Here is a 14,730-nt window from a genome sequence, read left to right as displayed (position 1 = left end):
CCCAGGTATATGTGTGTTTGGTCTGTGTGTCTGTGTAGCATATGCATGCATGGTACTCACAGAAGTCAGAAGAAGGCTTCAGATCCCCCTGGGAGTGGAGTTACAGACAGTTGTGAGCTGCCATGTGAGTGCTGGGAATCAAACTTCCACCCTCTTCAAGAGCAACAAGTGCTTTTAACCACTGAGCCAACTCTTCAGTCCCCTGACTCCCCTATTCATTTTAGGTCCCCCTAGTGGTTCTTGGTTTCCCTACTTCCTCCCCAGTACCTAACATTGCTCCTTTTTTCCCCGAAGACTTGGCTTCTTGGAAATTCTGCATTTGCTTTCCCTTTGCACTTCTCAGGGTGGTATACCCAGTTCAATCTAGACCTTTCCTGGCCATGCTCACTTCCTGGTTCTCACATAGGTTCCATTTTTCTTTGTGATGCCCAAAATTGCAGCAAACTGGGCCAAAATGGCCCTGTGAAGCACAGGGAACCCAGACAGGCCCACTTCAGTTTTTCTCCACCAGCACTCTTTAAAGTTATTTCTAAACGCACACAAACCCGAGTGTACACATGAATATAGTGCCTATCAAGGCCAGAAGAGGGCACCTATCCCCTGGAACTGGGTGCTAGGAACTGAACTTGGGTCCACTGAAAGAGCAGTACATGTGATCTTAAGCAGTGAACCATTCCTATTACACTCCCCTGAAGCGAGACTGTCACAGGTGTCCTTTTTTCTCTTTGGCAGAGCATGTGGCTGTCAGTGGCTTGGCTTTTCCTGCTGGAAAAGACCACTTTTAATGTTTAGAATCTTGAGGCAAACCTGGTGGTCATCTGTTTCCATGCTGTGAATGCCCCTCCCCACCCCCTTAACTCCTAGTGTGAAGGAACTGGGACCATGTGTCTCTCCACTTATCCTTAGTTGGTTTTACGACTTAGGAGTCTTAGTATTCTTCCCTTTGGCCAAGCTGTTTGTGACCAAGGATTTCAGCAAGCAGTCTGGGTTGCAGTCAGTCTTCTGAATCCGTAAGACAGGCCCAGTACTTGTCTCCCAGGGTGATGGGATAGAGTGGGGCACTGTTGCAGCTTTTATGCTGCTGTTACTGGTGCTTCTGACCATGCTATGAAACCATTTCTGGTTTGTAAACACAGGTGATTTTCCACAGACATCATTTCCTGGCTTCTTTCAATGTTTAGAAATTTGAGAGACATTATTTAGACTTTTGAGATACACCTGGTGGTCCTCTTCCCATGCTCTGCTTGTCCCCCGCCCCAACTGTGAAGAGAGGAGGACCATGTGTCTCTCTGTTACTGACTAGCCTTAGAAGGTACAAACCCTCGCCATGTGGCCTCTCCCATCGTCCATGCTTTCGTTGCTCCAGAGGTGCTGAGGGGCCTGGGTGCATGGGGACGGGACAGCTTGAAATATTAAATATTTTTCCATCTTTGAAGTCAGCACTGAGGGTAGAGCTGCTGGATGACCTAGTGACGTTTGCGGGGGTGGGGGGGCAGTTGTGTTCACACAGTCCACTGAGACAGCTGAGTAGTCTTAGCATGTACGGGTCCTTCCAGTAGCGGGTAGCTGTGGGGTGGGGTGAGCTCTGCCTGGTGTTGGAATCTATGATGGGATTTCATGGACTTGGTGGTCTGATTGGGAAGTGACAGAAACCCAGAAGTCCCTGTCTCTGGCAGTAAGACTACAGCTGAGAGGCTTACTTAGGAAGGAAAACCAGATTCCCTAAGGTACAGCTATGGGAGTGTGGGCTCCCCTGGAAATGGCCTCAGCTGTGAGTTGCTCCCCTTCTGTCCTGTGCTGTTCAAGGACAGCAATGTTCACACTGGGTTTCCTGCCCTGATGTGAGCTTACTGAATGACCAGTGTGCCTGAGACAGAGAAGATAGATAGACTTGTTCCTCTTCCGGTGTAGTAGGTGAGTCCTTTGCCATAACTTATTTGGTAATTTCCCACAATGACAGAGTCTCCAGAGGCCTGAGAAGGCGCCTGTGCTGGCCAGGCTCTTGGTTCTGTTAGGCAGGTAAGACCTTGGCCAGCTAGGTCTGCCTTGTAAAAATTGTCCTTGGAGTTGCAGGGAGGGAATTTGGAAGCTCTGGTGGCCATTTTGGGCTGTTCTTTTTCTGAAGAATAGTTTAGGGTTTGGCCTTCAGGTATGGTGAAACCTAGAAAGGCCTGGCACTAATTTTCAGGCAAGGCAGTCTGATCTTGAACCTCTCAAAGGACTAAGGACCCTGGTGTAAATCTCCTGACAAGATATGGTAGTGAGAAAGCTTTCTGGGCTTTCCTTAATGATGGAGAACGGAGCATCCAAAATATAAGACCAGTGAGAAGCCATTGCTTATTTTCATGTGAGGAGAATTTTGACTCAGATATAGAAATCCTACTCTGATTTAATTAATATTCTAATATTGGCAGATTGTGGGGTATGGTCTACCAACTTAATGCAGCATCCCTGCAGGCTTTGTGGGAGGCTGGCTTCTAAGCCCACAGTTATTCACAACTGCTCTGTTTTGTGAGCATGCCTTTGGACTTCATCTTCGAGACACTTGAGTCACTGTTGTGTCTATGCTTGGCATTAATGATGAGTGCACCCCTGGTACCTGCATAGCTCTGCAACATTTAAACTGTGAAAGGTTGTTCTGAGAGGTTGCACCACCAGAAAGATGATAGCTGCGTGCCCTATGCCATAAGGTGGAGCTGGGTCAGCTGGTCCTCTATAGGATGCTTGGGTAGCTGGCTTGCATAGATCAGTCCTGATACAGAGGGTCTCAGGCCCTGGAGGTGCTCTAGGTGGGCTGGGCTTGCTGTTGATATAAGGGGATTCCTGGCTAAAAATGTGCCCTGAATGTGGTACCAGGACACTAGTGTTCTGCAAGTCCAGAACACTGCTTCTGGGTTTGTTTTCCCTTTTGCGCATGGAATGCCTTCAGCTCATTTCCAAGAGTGTTTCCATGGGCTAGTTACTGCAGAGTCTTGACATATCAATTGTCCCATTGTGGCCTTGGGCCATTTATCTTCATGGCTTATCTCTTGAGGGTATAGTGTCTTTCCTTAGAGTTTGCAGAGGTTACAGGTTATTCTCCGTGCCCTCTGTCCTGGGGATGCATGCTGAGTGGAGCTACCTTTTTATGTTGGAACTGTTGGACCAGCTCCTGCTCTCTGGTCTGGTCCTACCCAACCTCTAAACTGGCTACACCACAGAGCACTGTGCCCATGATTAATCTGTATTAGTCTGACCCTCACTCTCTGCATCCCTGTCTGTTACCTTGCATGGCTGGATCTTCCAGATGTGCTTGCCACTCTTCCTTTTCAAATTGCTCCCAGGCCTTTTCTCTTGGAGGTTCAGATAGACCACACTCTGAGTCAGTGTGTACCCTGGAGCCTGCTACCATTCTTTAAAAATATATTTATATTTATTGTATGTGTATACACACACACACACACACACACACACACACACACACACACACACAGACAGACAGGTGGAGGTCAGAAGAGGGCATTGAATCCTCTGGAGCTGGATTTAGAGGTGGTTGTGAGCTGCCCAACATGGGTGCTGGGAACCAAACTTGGGTCTTCTGGAAGAGCTATACCTTTATAACTGCTGAGCCATGGCTTTAGTGCTCCCCCCACCTTTCTGATCAGACATGTGACCGTGGTTCATCTCCTGCTTCTGCCTGTTTATGCTTCAGCAAGCAGGAATCACACCTGGAAGCCTGGTTAGGGATACTAAAGCAGAGAGTGGTGGTGGTGGTGGGGGGGATACCTGTCTTTGTCCATGCTGCAGGGCAAGGACTGCCCTCCTAGTCCAATGTGGGGAACTTGCTGTGGGTCCCGTGGGACAGCAGCCTCTTCTTCACTATGTCTCTGAGTGCTGAGCTGCTGCCAGATGGCTGGGTAACCACTCACTGAGCCTGAACACATGTGGCTAACGGTTACAGCCTCCTGTATGACCTGGCACTGCTCCCAGAGGAACCTCATCTGCTGCAGCTTTGCTGTCTGGCTGCCCTGGCCTGCAGGAACATTTGGGACTCCCCGGAAGCTTCCTTCTGCACAGTCTCCCCTGCTCATGTTCTTAAACCCTCTTCCCCCTCACAGTGCTTGTTGCTCAAGTAGGACACATTTCTACATCTGCGGCCTATGAACCACTGTTCTTTCCCAGGGACTCCTCCAGATCCCTGCAGGGGCAGGAGGCTCTCATTTACCCTTTCAGGACAAGCTTATGTCTTGGCTTTGGGCAATATGTTTAGAGCTCTCCTGCCTGCCTCCTTCTTCTCGAACCTGAAGTGATTCCAGGTCATTTTCCCAGTTGACAACTCTCTCTCTCTCTGTCTCTCTCTCTCTCTGTCTGTCTCTCTCTCTCTCTCTCTCTCTCTCTCTCTCTCTCTCTCTCTCTCCCTCCCTCCACATATATATTGTCCAGGTGTCTGTCCTCTGACAGCAACGCTGCATGATTTCAGGATCTACACAAGTGCATAGAATAGAGGGCAGGAGTGGAGAGCTGGCAGGTGTCCTTGAGAGATGATGCCCATTCATGTCAGGATGAAGGTGGAGGCTGGGTGGGAGGTGTTTGTAGTCAGCTGACAGCAAAGGCATTGTGTTGCCCTGGCACAGTGACGCCAGCATCGGCTGCGCTTATACCTCATGGTGCCGTGGGGCTAAGTATGGTCCACTGCACTCTTGTGGTTAGTGGAAAAGTCTGGTTTTTTGACGGTAGCTCTTTTCCTTTTTCCTTTAAGAAGTTTTATTGAGGAATAATTTGCATACCACACAATTTACCTAGGAGGCTGTGCAGGTCAATGACTTTCGGAAAATGCCTGCATTTATGCAGCTGCTGCTATGAAACAGTTTTGCAACATTTCCCACCTGGCCCTCTTCAGTGCTTAGCCCTGGCTCTTGGCCCCACCCACCTCAGCTCTGCTGACCTATAAAATCCTGTCTTTCCTGAAGTTTCCATGTCACGGAATCATATGATATTCAGTCTGATGTCTGTTTTCTTACAGTGAGCACAATGTGATGATTTTGAGGTTCCTCGGTTTCATGTGTCGACAGTTGACCTGTCTCGTGGCTGAGTTGTATTGTACTGTATGGTCACATGGTTCATTCATTCCCAGTAGGCAGGCCTTTGTGAGGTGCAGTGAGTGAGTAAACATTGTTTCTATGGATATAAGTGCTTGTCTTCCTGGGGCTTACAGTTCTGTGTGGGTGTGGGTGCTTGCTTCTCTGGGACTGGTTGAGCAGTCAGTATGTGTTTGTGTGTGTGTGTGTGTGTCTGGGTGTGCACCATTTCATACTTTGTGGCAGCTTGTAGGGCACAGTGCTTTGCTATGCAAGCACCTGGTGGTCCCTTCCTGATGATGAATGGGCATGGAGTGCCCTGTGTGTTTCATTGCATTTCTAGCCTTTTCTTTGAATGTAGGCGTCCTACAAGTTGGTTCCTTTGCCGTGTTGGTAATGCCTTTTGGCAATCGCTGTACTGGGCAGCTTCATGGCTGCTGACCTGCTTACCTCTCTAGGAGGGGTACAAGGTGCTGGGACTCCCCACTGGAGGCCCCATTTACTTGGACAGACAGGCAGGTGTCATAATGTTCCTTCATTGAGCACAGTTAATTCAGGTAAAGCAGGAGTAGGCATCGTCCCAGAAGAACTCGGTAGACAATCCTCTTCTGTTGCTTATGGGTGTAGGGAATATGCCACTGTTGAGAGGGTAAGGGCCTACTGTTCAGCCCATGCCTGTCAATCTCCATCGGGGGTGTGGTGGGGCTTTTCCAGGGGTCCTCAGTGGCTGTTGGCCTGCTATTCTTGTCCTTGTATAATTATCTTCTCAGTGGGAATCTGGATGTGTGTCTGTATGTCCATGTGCAAGTCTGAGAGGTAGGTACTTTATGGCTGTGGCTCTGTGACCTATCACCCAGGCTCTGTGTAGGATTGTGGTCATGCTGGAGATGAGTCGTGGCATGTTAGGGTGGGGGCATTGTTGCCAGACTGGGTGTTTCTGTGGGCTTGGCAGTTGCATTCCTTGAGGTTCTGTGGGAAACATCTGTCTGCAATGAGATGGTCTGGCCTTCTTGGCATCAGGTGTTAGGCCCATCAACATGGCCACTGTAGGGGAGCAGCGAGTGTTAACTGCAGCTGGGAGGCATCTGACTGCCTCAGTGGTGGGGGAACAGAGGGAGAATTTGGTCTTGTTTCTCCATTTAGGAAGATGCTTGTCTAAGGCTGTGGGGTGATGGGTTGTCAGGCTTGCTGGCCCACTATACCTTTCCTTGTTTTTCTGTGCTTGTCAGTAGTGCAGGGCCATTTTGTCAGGCCTGGTATTTGCCTCTCTGGGAGCTGGCCATTGGGAAGGTTTGGGTGTGTGGCCCTGGGTCCATTTGGGCTTGAGGCTCCATTATTCTAGGCACTATCTGAGGTCCTGAGAAAGAGCCAGGGAGGCCTACCCTTCAGCCCTGTGCAGCCTCCCTTGTCCACCTTTTGGTATTTTCCCTACTGCTGGCTTCATGATAAGCTAGGATGAGAAGTCAGAGTGGGGACGTCTCTGGGTGTCTGGCTCTGACCAGCCAGGTGACCTACATGTGGGAGCTGAGTTGGCTATGCCACTTCCTTCTGTGGATTTTCCGAGCCTTATGCTGGAGGTGAGACCGACCCATGCAGATGACATCTAGGTTCATTTGTCATCTGGAGTTACTTTCCTAGGGCTTATTCTCTTGGAATGGCATCTGTGTGAAAAGCAGGCACATTTCTGGGGACATGTTTTGCTGCTCTTCTCCTTCATTATGGTTTGGGTTTCTCAGATCTGTCATAACTTCCTGTTTTTATGTAACGACCTGGGGGCCCTCGCTGTTGTAATCAGGTGGTGTACTCTGTCAATATCCAGGTGGGAGAAGAGGACCGGGTTATATGGAAAACAGGAGAAAACCATGGAAAAAGACCAGTAAGTAAACAAAACAGTACCCTGGTGACAGACTTGAGACCCTCAGGGGGACAGATGGGACTTGATGCAGTGGCTTTGAGGTTCCCCCAGCTCAGCTCAGTGTATGTTTAGAGAGCTCTAGTTTGATGTGCTTCTGCTGTGTCTTAGCAGAAAGACATGGCTGGAGAAAGCATGTTGGGGAGTGAGGAGAGGCCTCTGGCATGTGTTGGGGGATGGGAGGGTGATGGTGGGGGTGCGGTTGGTCCACTAGATGCAGTCCAAGGTCTGTACCCTCATGTTTCTGGGGGCCCCATGCAAAGACACCTGGTGGTCCACTTTCCCTACAGGGAGCCTACTCCCCTAGCCTCGGAGCATAATTCTGAATGAGAAGTTCTTCATGGAGCCAGTCTCAAAGAGTGGCCTAGAACACAGAGATGCTCTGATGTTGAGACCACACAGCCTCTGGTGTGGCTGTCCTTTTGGTTTGGATGATCTAAGTTAGCTGGGGAGGCAAGGAAGGAGTGGCTGCTGGGGTACTGTGACATAAAAGCAGAGTCAGGAAATGGGGAGTTATGTGGCTGATATGGCTCACAAAAGTAGGAACAGGTACTGTGTGCTAATGGTTCCAGGCCCTGCTTCTTTACAGTGAACGAGGTCATTGACTTCACTCTGTGTCTAGTGGGAGAGTGTGGTGAGTTGTGGAGTGCCATGTCTGCTCCATTGCTACTGTTGTCCCTCAGAGTGGAGGCTTGAATTCAGTTGAGCCCCTGAGCTGACTGTAAATTGTTAAAACTTTATCTTCTGATAAGTAGCTGCTCCCATGGAGAAAGAGATGTTACATTGAATGTAGGGTTAGGGAAGTCTAGAAGTATCAAGTGACTTGGGACTTCTGGGCTCTTGTGGGTGTTTTTATGATTGAAAGGCAGGACCCTGGACAGTAAGGACATTGTGGTGTACCTAAGGACTATGGATAAAAGACTCGAAAATGCCAACACTTTTATCTTTCCATCATTTTCTTTTTGAATAAAATTCTACTTGGGGAAACATGATACACCCTAGTGTTAATGGAAATCAATACCTACACTTTGATGATGCCAAACTGTATTCTCCTGTTGTGGTGTGTAAAATAGATGCATAACATTGACCCCTCTGTTCACATTCTGGAGTAACTAAATGTTACGACCTGTGTGGCCTACATAAGTGTGAACTGGAGGGATTTCTTAGTCCTTCAGTGGTGTTTGCATTAGGGTCTGTCTTATTGATGAGATGCTAACTTGCAGCATCCTTGTAGGAGAGTGCTCAGCACTCACCTGCTGAAGTCAGCTTACCTCCAGTGGCTAGATGCTATTCATGGGTCAAATCTAGGTTCTGGGTACATTGGCACTTGGCAGAATGTCACCTGTTGAAATATCTAGGTTTTTGTGTCTTACTGAGGGCAATGAATTGAATGGGATCAGGGACACATGGTTAGAAAAAGAAATAGTCAGTTGATTAGGAGGAAAAGTTCTCCTGGGAATGGAAGTAGGCTAGTGAGCTTGGGTAAATCCTCCAAGGCTGGAGGCCACAAAGAGCTTGACCCTTTATAGGACATTTACATAATAACCCCAGCTCTTGCCTTATACTAGCTCTGTTCCTTATATGAAGCCCAGTGGGGAAGGGGTTTCAGGCATTTATGTTAATCTTTTTAATTTTTTAAAAAGATTTATTAGCTGGCATGCTGGTACATACACTTAATCCTAGTACTTGGGAGACAGGCGTTGGATCTCTGTGAATTTGAGGCCAGCTAAGCCTATATAGTGAATTCCAGGCTAGCCAGAGCTACATAGTAAGACCCTGTCTCCAAAACAAAACAAAATGAACACACAAGATTTATTTTTATTTATGTGTATGTGTGTATGCCTGATTGTCCGTATGTGTATCACATGGGTGCAGATGCCCTTGGAGGCCATAAGGGGGAGTCAGATCCTCTGGAATTGGAGTTACCAGCAGTTGTGTGAGCTGCCTGATGTGGATTCAGGAAACTGAACTCTGGTTCTGGGTATTTCCTATGAATGGGATCCAACAGTTCATGTCCTGTCCCATGCTTTGACTCTGCAGGATATTTTCTGGGATGGCCCATGGTGTGGCCATTGTGATACTTCAATTTGTGACCTAGTGCTATTTCATTGTGTGATACACACTGCATTTTGTATGGTATTGATGACAGTTGACTGCCATAGATAGGGCTGCTGTGAATATCCATGCATGAGCTTTTGTTTGAACACAGGTTTCTGTTTTCTTGGGTGTAAACCCAGCTGTGGAAGTGTTGGCCAAGGGAGCTTTTGAGGAACTGTTGCTGGGTGCTTCCCACAGCCAGACTGTTTGATGTTCTCCTAGCAGCAATGGTTCCAGTGTTTCCACATCCCCAAACAGCATGCACTACTGTTCATCTTTGATATCTGTTCTGGTCGGCATAGAGTGACACCTCCCTGTGGTGTGATGTGCAGTTCCCTGATGTTGAGTTTCTTCATGAGCTTAGTGGGTATTCATATGTCTACTTTGAAGATTCAAATCTGCAGCACATTTTAACTTTTGATAACTGTTGAATTGTTAGAATTCTTTATATATTTTGGATACCAGATCCTTACCAGCTGTGTGGTTCACAATTTGTTTTCTCATTTGGTGTATGGTATTCATTTCTTGAGTGTTATTTGAAACGGGAATGATATTAATTTTGATGGACTATGCCTTGACTTTTCCTTGGTTGTTTATATATAGTCTGAGGTTACAAAGCATGTTTTCTTCTAAAACCTACAGTCACACAAGGTAGGGTTTGCTTCTCTTGGCTGTGGCAATTTCATCACTCTTGTAGCTTTGATTGAAAAGACTCTTACTCCCCACTGGGCCATCTCACCACCCACGTTGAAACTGTAATTTGCCATGAACTTACACATTTATTTCTCGACTCTCTGCTTGGCATGCCCACCCTCTTGCTGGTGTCACATACTCTATTGATCACTGTAGTTTTATAGTAAACTTTGAGGTCAGAAGTGTGAGTTGTTTTGTTTTGTTTTTGTTCTAAGTCTTGTCTTGGCCATTTCCTTCCATTTCTATATGAGTTTCAGGCTTACCTTGCCAGTTTCCACAAAAAGCCAGCTTGAACTTGGACAGAGGTTATTACTAGTCTGTAGGTTCTTCAAGGGAGTGTTATCATTGCAATGGTAGTCTTCCAAGCAGGGTGAGTTCATCTTAATTTCTTCCTACTTTATTTATTTTTTAAAAGTTAACATATAAAATAAAAGATCTTTCTCACACACACACTCACACACTTATACACACACTCACATACACACTCACACCCAATCACACACATACACACAGTTACTTATATACATATATGTTCACATCCAATCACATACTCACACCCACACCCACTCATACTCACTCAGACTCATACCCACACACTCATACACACAGTCACACACTTATACTTACATACTCAAATACACACACTCATACCACACACCTACACACACCACACACTCATACACACACACACTTACACATACTCATAGACACACAGTCACACACTCATACATACACTCATATACACACTCACACACAATCACACACATAATCGTAATATACTCACATACACTCATACACTTACACCACACACACACACACACACACACACACTCACTCACTCACACCATTGTACTTATTCATTTTTCTACTATCTTTCCCATCTCTTCAACTAATTTCACTGATTAAAAACATTATTTTAAAGATGTTGAACTTGGGTTAAATTTATCCCAATTGCTGTGTTTGTGGGTGATCTTCTGAGAGTTTTCCTTCTTTCTAAGCCAGTTGTACTGGTTTGCATCTTGCTAGGAATCCTTCAGGTACCCAGCTGCTTTCCGTTGGCCCATGGTTGTTCACACATTCCTAGTGGTCCTTCCTTCCCCCTTTGTAAGGCTGGAGACAGTGGCTTGCTCTTTCTTTCTGACTTGAGTAATTGCATTTTTCTCTCACTATTTGTTGCAGGTTTGCCAATATTGTTGATCTTTTGGATTGCCAGGTTTCTCTTGGTTGCACTCAGGGTTAAATCACATGGAGCCTTTCTTGAGTGTCCTATGCACTCTTCTACCTTTGCCTCCTCATCTCTTGTGTTTGGTGGGCACTAAGCTGACATGTGTGAGCAGCTGAGCAGACTGTGTCCTGTGCAGGGAGATGTGGCTCACTTCTGAGGGTTCAGGGTCATGGGAATAGCTGCAAGTTTGAGGTTTTGCTCCCGTTTGCATAAACCTTGGGAGAACCTCACCAGGGGCACCTTTGTCGACTTAATATGTAGATGGAATGAGCAGACACCAGGTGAGGGTCAGCTTCCAACAGAAGGATGAATGCCTTGGTGTCTCCTGAGCCAGCTGTCCTGCTGTACTTTGCCAGCTTCTCCAAGCATGTGAGAGAACACAGCACCCATGTATCCTCGTACCTGCAGAGTTGCCATGTTGTGGCAAGTTTTTCTCTGTCCTAACAAGGTTTCTTCATCCTGACCAAAAGCAACTTGGAGAAGAAAGGATTTATGACCTCTTACAGCTCACAGCCCACCAGGAAGGAAAAAGCAAGGCAGGCACTCACGGCAAGAACTCAGAGGAGGAACTGAAGCAGAGACTATGGAAGGATGTTGCTTACTGCTATGATCCCCATGGCTTGCTCAGCTTTCTTTGTAGACAGCCGGTGCTCGCTTGCCCAGGTGTGGTCTGCCCACAGTGGGCTGAGTCCTTCAACATCAACCATTAATCAGGGGAATGTTCCACAGACTTGCATAAAGATGGAAGCATCTTCTCAGTTGAGACTTCCTCTTCCCAGATGACCTTAGCTTATGTCCAGCTGACAGAGAAAACTAACCTGCATCCTCTCTGTTGACCAGGGCAACTGACACTAGGAAGATAGCAGCACTTCAGGGCTCTTGAAGGAATGACCTCTGAGCACTTTCCATTCAGCAGCCTTGCAATGAGTACCCGGGGCTATCTGTTTTGTGTGCACACCCTGTGGGCTTGGAGAATCCTGACACCAGGACAACCTGCCTCACTTGGATTGTGACTCATTTGCTTGTTTTATTCCTGACGATGACCTTTGCTGGTGGTCCTTGTCTTTAGAGAACATGGACACTCACTGGTCTGGGGCTGCTTACTAAAAGCCTTCCTGGGACCAGAGGCAACTGTTGGCCTGGATTCTTTCTCCGTTTGTGTGTACTTGGTCCCTTCTGTGCTGACCTGTGCTGCCTCGCCTGCTTCTTGCAGTTAGATATGTCTTCTTGTTCAGGATTAATTGGCTTTCTTCAAGCAAGATCGGTTTGAGTTGAGTTAAAGGGCAGCCTTCTGTAGGAAACTGATCCAATGCTGCTGCCTCCACCTCGATTTTTTTTTCCTGCTTCATATTGATGCAGGCCTGCTGGTGTCCCTCTGTGGCTGCAATTGTAGTTGCTAAGAGGCCCTGGAGGTTAAGATCTAAGCTCCCAAAGGATGGAGTACCTTTTTGGGGTGATATAAGACAGCTTTCTCACTGAGCTTCAAGATGTGACAGATGTCTTAGGAACCTCACTGGAGGTCAGAGTGACCTGAGTCTTCTAGGTTGTTAGACTGGCCTCATATTTGTCACCTGGAAGAAGTCATATATTCATCTGGCTCTAATGTGTGTTGTGTCTTTCTTTAGGTCAAGGGCATGGTTACACAAAGGTTTCTTGCTCTCTGCAGATGTGAGCCTGTCTTTATATGTTGGCCCCAGCTGTTGGCTCTGTCCTAAGGTGTGAGCTTCAGGTTCTTCTCCACCTCTAGTGAGAACAGCTAGGCCTCTTCAGGTCCTGGGGTATATTTGAAAGGATCACATATTACAGAATCCCTTAGCTACCTGTCAGCCTGAGGATAGCTTAAGCAGAACAGGAAGTTTAAAAGCAAGCCCTGGGACAGCTCCAGGAAAAGCCTGAGAGCTTTGCTTGCTGTACCAATTCTCCTTACCTCTCCTAAGGGATGTCTATGTCCATCTTTTGCTGTTCCTTTGGGTGGAGAGCTCCTGCCCTTCCCTGTATTCACTGCCATTTCTGAGAGGTGCCAGGTGCCTATGCATGCCACTATGTCCAGAGTTTGGCTCTGTGAGTGGGAAGGAGGTTAGAACCTCTGGTCTGTGGTCAACTTGCTCATGTCCATAGACAGCACCCTGGCAGCTCCTCCAAGGAGGGTGGGACACTTCCTGAAGTCAGAAGCTTAGTGCTGGGAGTAGGAGTCAGTGGCTGCTCCCTTCCGGGGCTCACTCCTAGTTTCTGTTTCTCTGCTTGTCTCAAGTGCTACTATAATGTGTGTGCCCCTTGCCAACACCCTGGCTCCAACCCCCTGCCTCTATTGTTTTTCTATGCAACTGCTAGGCCTCTTCTTGAGCTCATCACAGCAGGCATTGGCCTGTAGCCTATGGCATTGACTGAGGATCCTGATCTTATTCTAGAACTGGCCAGGGAGGATGGCTGACCTGGTGGATACAGTGCCCATTCCCACTTGCACAGGGAGAATTAAGAGCAAGGTCCCAAGGGAAAAGGTGCTACCTACATGGCTTGCCATGGCATCTCAGTCTTTTTTCCTTTGTGCTATGCTAGAAGGCATCTCTGGGCTCCTCATGCTGTCTTATGAGAACAGAAAGCCTTTATAAAGGTTTCACAATCTAGTTGAGCTTCATAGATTCTAAAGGGAGTTCTTCCTAGTGTTTTGAAGTGGAGAGCTCTGTTGGATCAGATGCAAAATGTGATGTTGGGAAAGTGAGATCATGCAAAAGTCTTATGTTTGTGGGTGTGGTCAGTTCTTACATCCATGGTCAGCTCTTAAGCCTGTAGCCATCTCTTACATCCATGGTCAGTTCTTAGGCCTATGGTCAGCTCTCACTCACATCCACAATCAACTCTCCAATTTATGATCAGCTCTCAGGTCTGTGGTCAGCTCTCAGGTTCACGGTCAACCCTTAGATCTATAGTTAGCTTTTATGTCTGTGGTCAGGGCTCCAGTCTATGGTCAGCCCTTAAATCTAAAGTCAGTTCTCAGTTCCATGGTTGGCTCTCAGGTTCGTGGGGTCAGCTCTCAGGTTCATGGTCAACTTGCATGTTCGTGATCAACTCTTTGATCCATATTCAGCTTGCAAATATGGTGTTAGCTTTCAGGCGTGTAGCTTGGCTGTCAGGTCTGTAGCAGACAGGTATACAAGAACCCCAGAGTTTAGCACACCTGGGAATGCAAAGCTCAGGACCATCTCTTTCTCAGAACACCAAGGTACAGGGCCACTCAACTGACAAAATGAAATGTTGCTCCTGCTCCTCATGTCTGTTCTGAGTTGGATCAGAAACACAGTGTTTTTGACTGGCAGGCAGAGCAGGTTGTGGGGTGCTCCTTTGATGTGAGTGCTCCACCAGGACACTGCACTCGGGCAGTTAGTAGGGTTCCCAGTGAGATGTGCATGCCTGGCTTACTGAATGTTCAGCACACATGCTTCTATGCCTGCAGAAACCACTTTGGGGTATTTTGGTGACTGGTCCAATGCCCTGCTGAGAGGTGCCACAGCTGACTCTCAGGTATCCCTTGAACAGTGGCCAAGGACTTCCTCACCTCCAAGTCCCTTACTAAAATTCCTGTAGGGTTGGGAGGCTGTAGAGGAAGAACAGAGGCCATCTGGAATGGCAGGTTGCTGCTGCTCAGAAAGCTGGATGGAGCCTTAGGGAAGGTTTGACGTTACTAGGGAAGGCTTAGGCTTACCTTTCCTCCTCTCTTTGGTCTGGTGTCTCAGTAGCTCAGAGAAGGT

The 14,730-nt window shown here is 47.4% G+C and overlaps 1 protein-coding gene across 2 annotated transcripts in view; it reads left to right on the top strand.

Annotated features, from left to right (window-relative positions):
* Positions 1–14,730, top strand: part of INPP5A (inositol polyphosphate-5-phosphatase A) — a 173,171-nt gene that overhangs the window by 5,133 nt on the left and 153,308 nt on the right. The window lies entirely within an intron of this gene.

This window comes from Micromys minutus (genome assembly GCF_963924665.1).
Source record: "Micromys minutus genome assembly, chromosome: 2".
In the NCBI taxonomy this organism is placed as follows: Eukaryota; Metazoa; Chordata; class Mammalia; order Rodentia; family Muridae; genus Micromys; species Micromys minutus.
The sequence above is the reverse complement of the archived record's forward strand: the minus strand, read 5'-3'. Positions and strand labels throughout refer to the sequence as shown.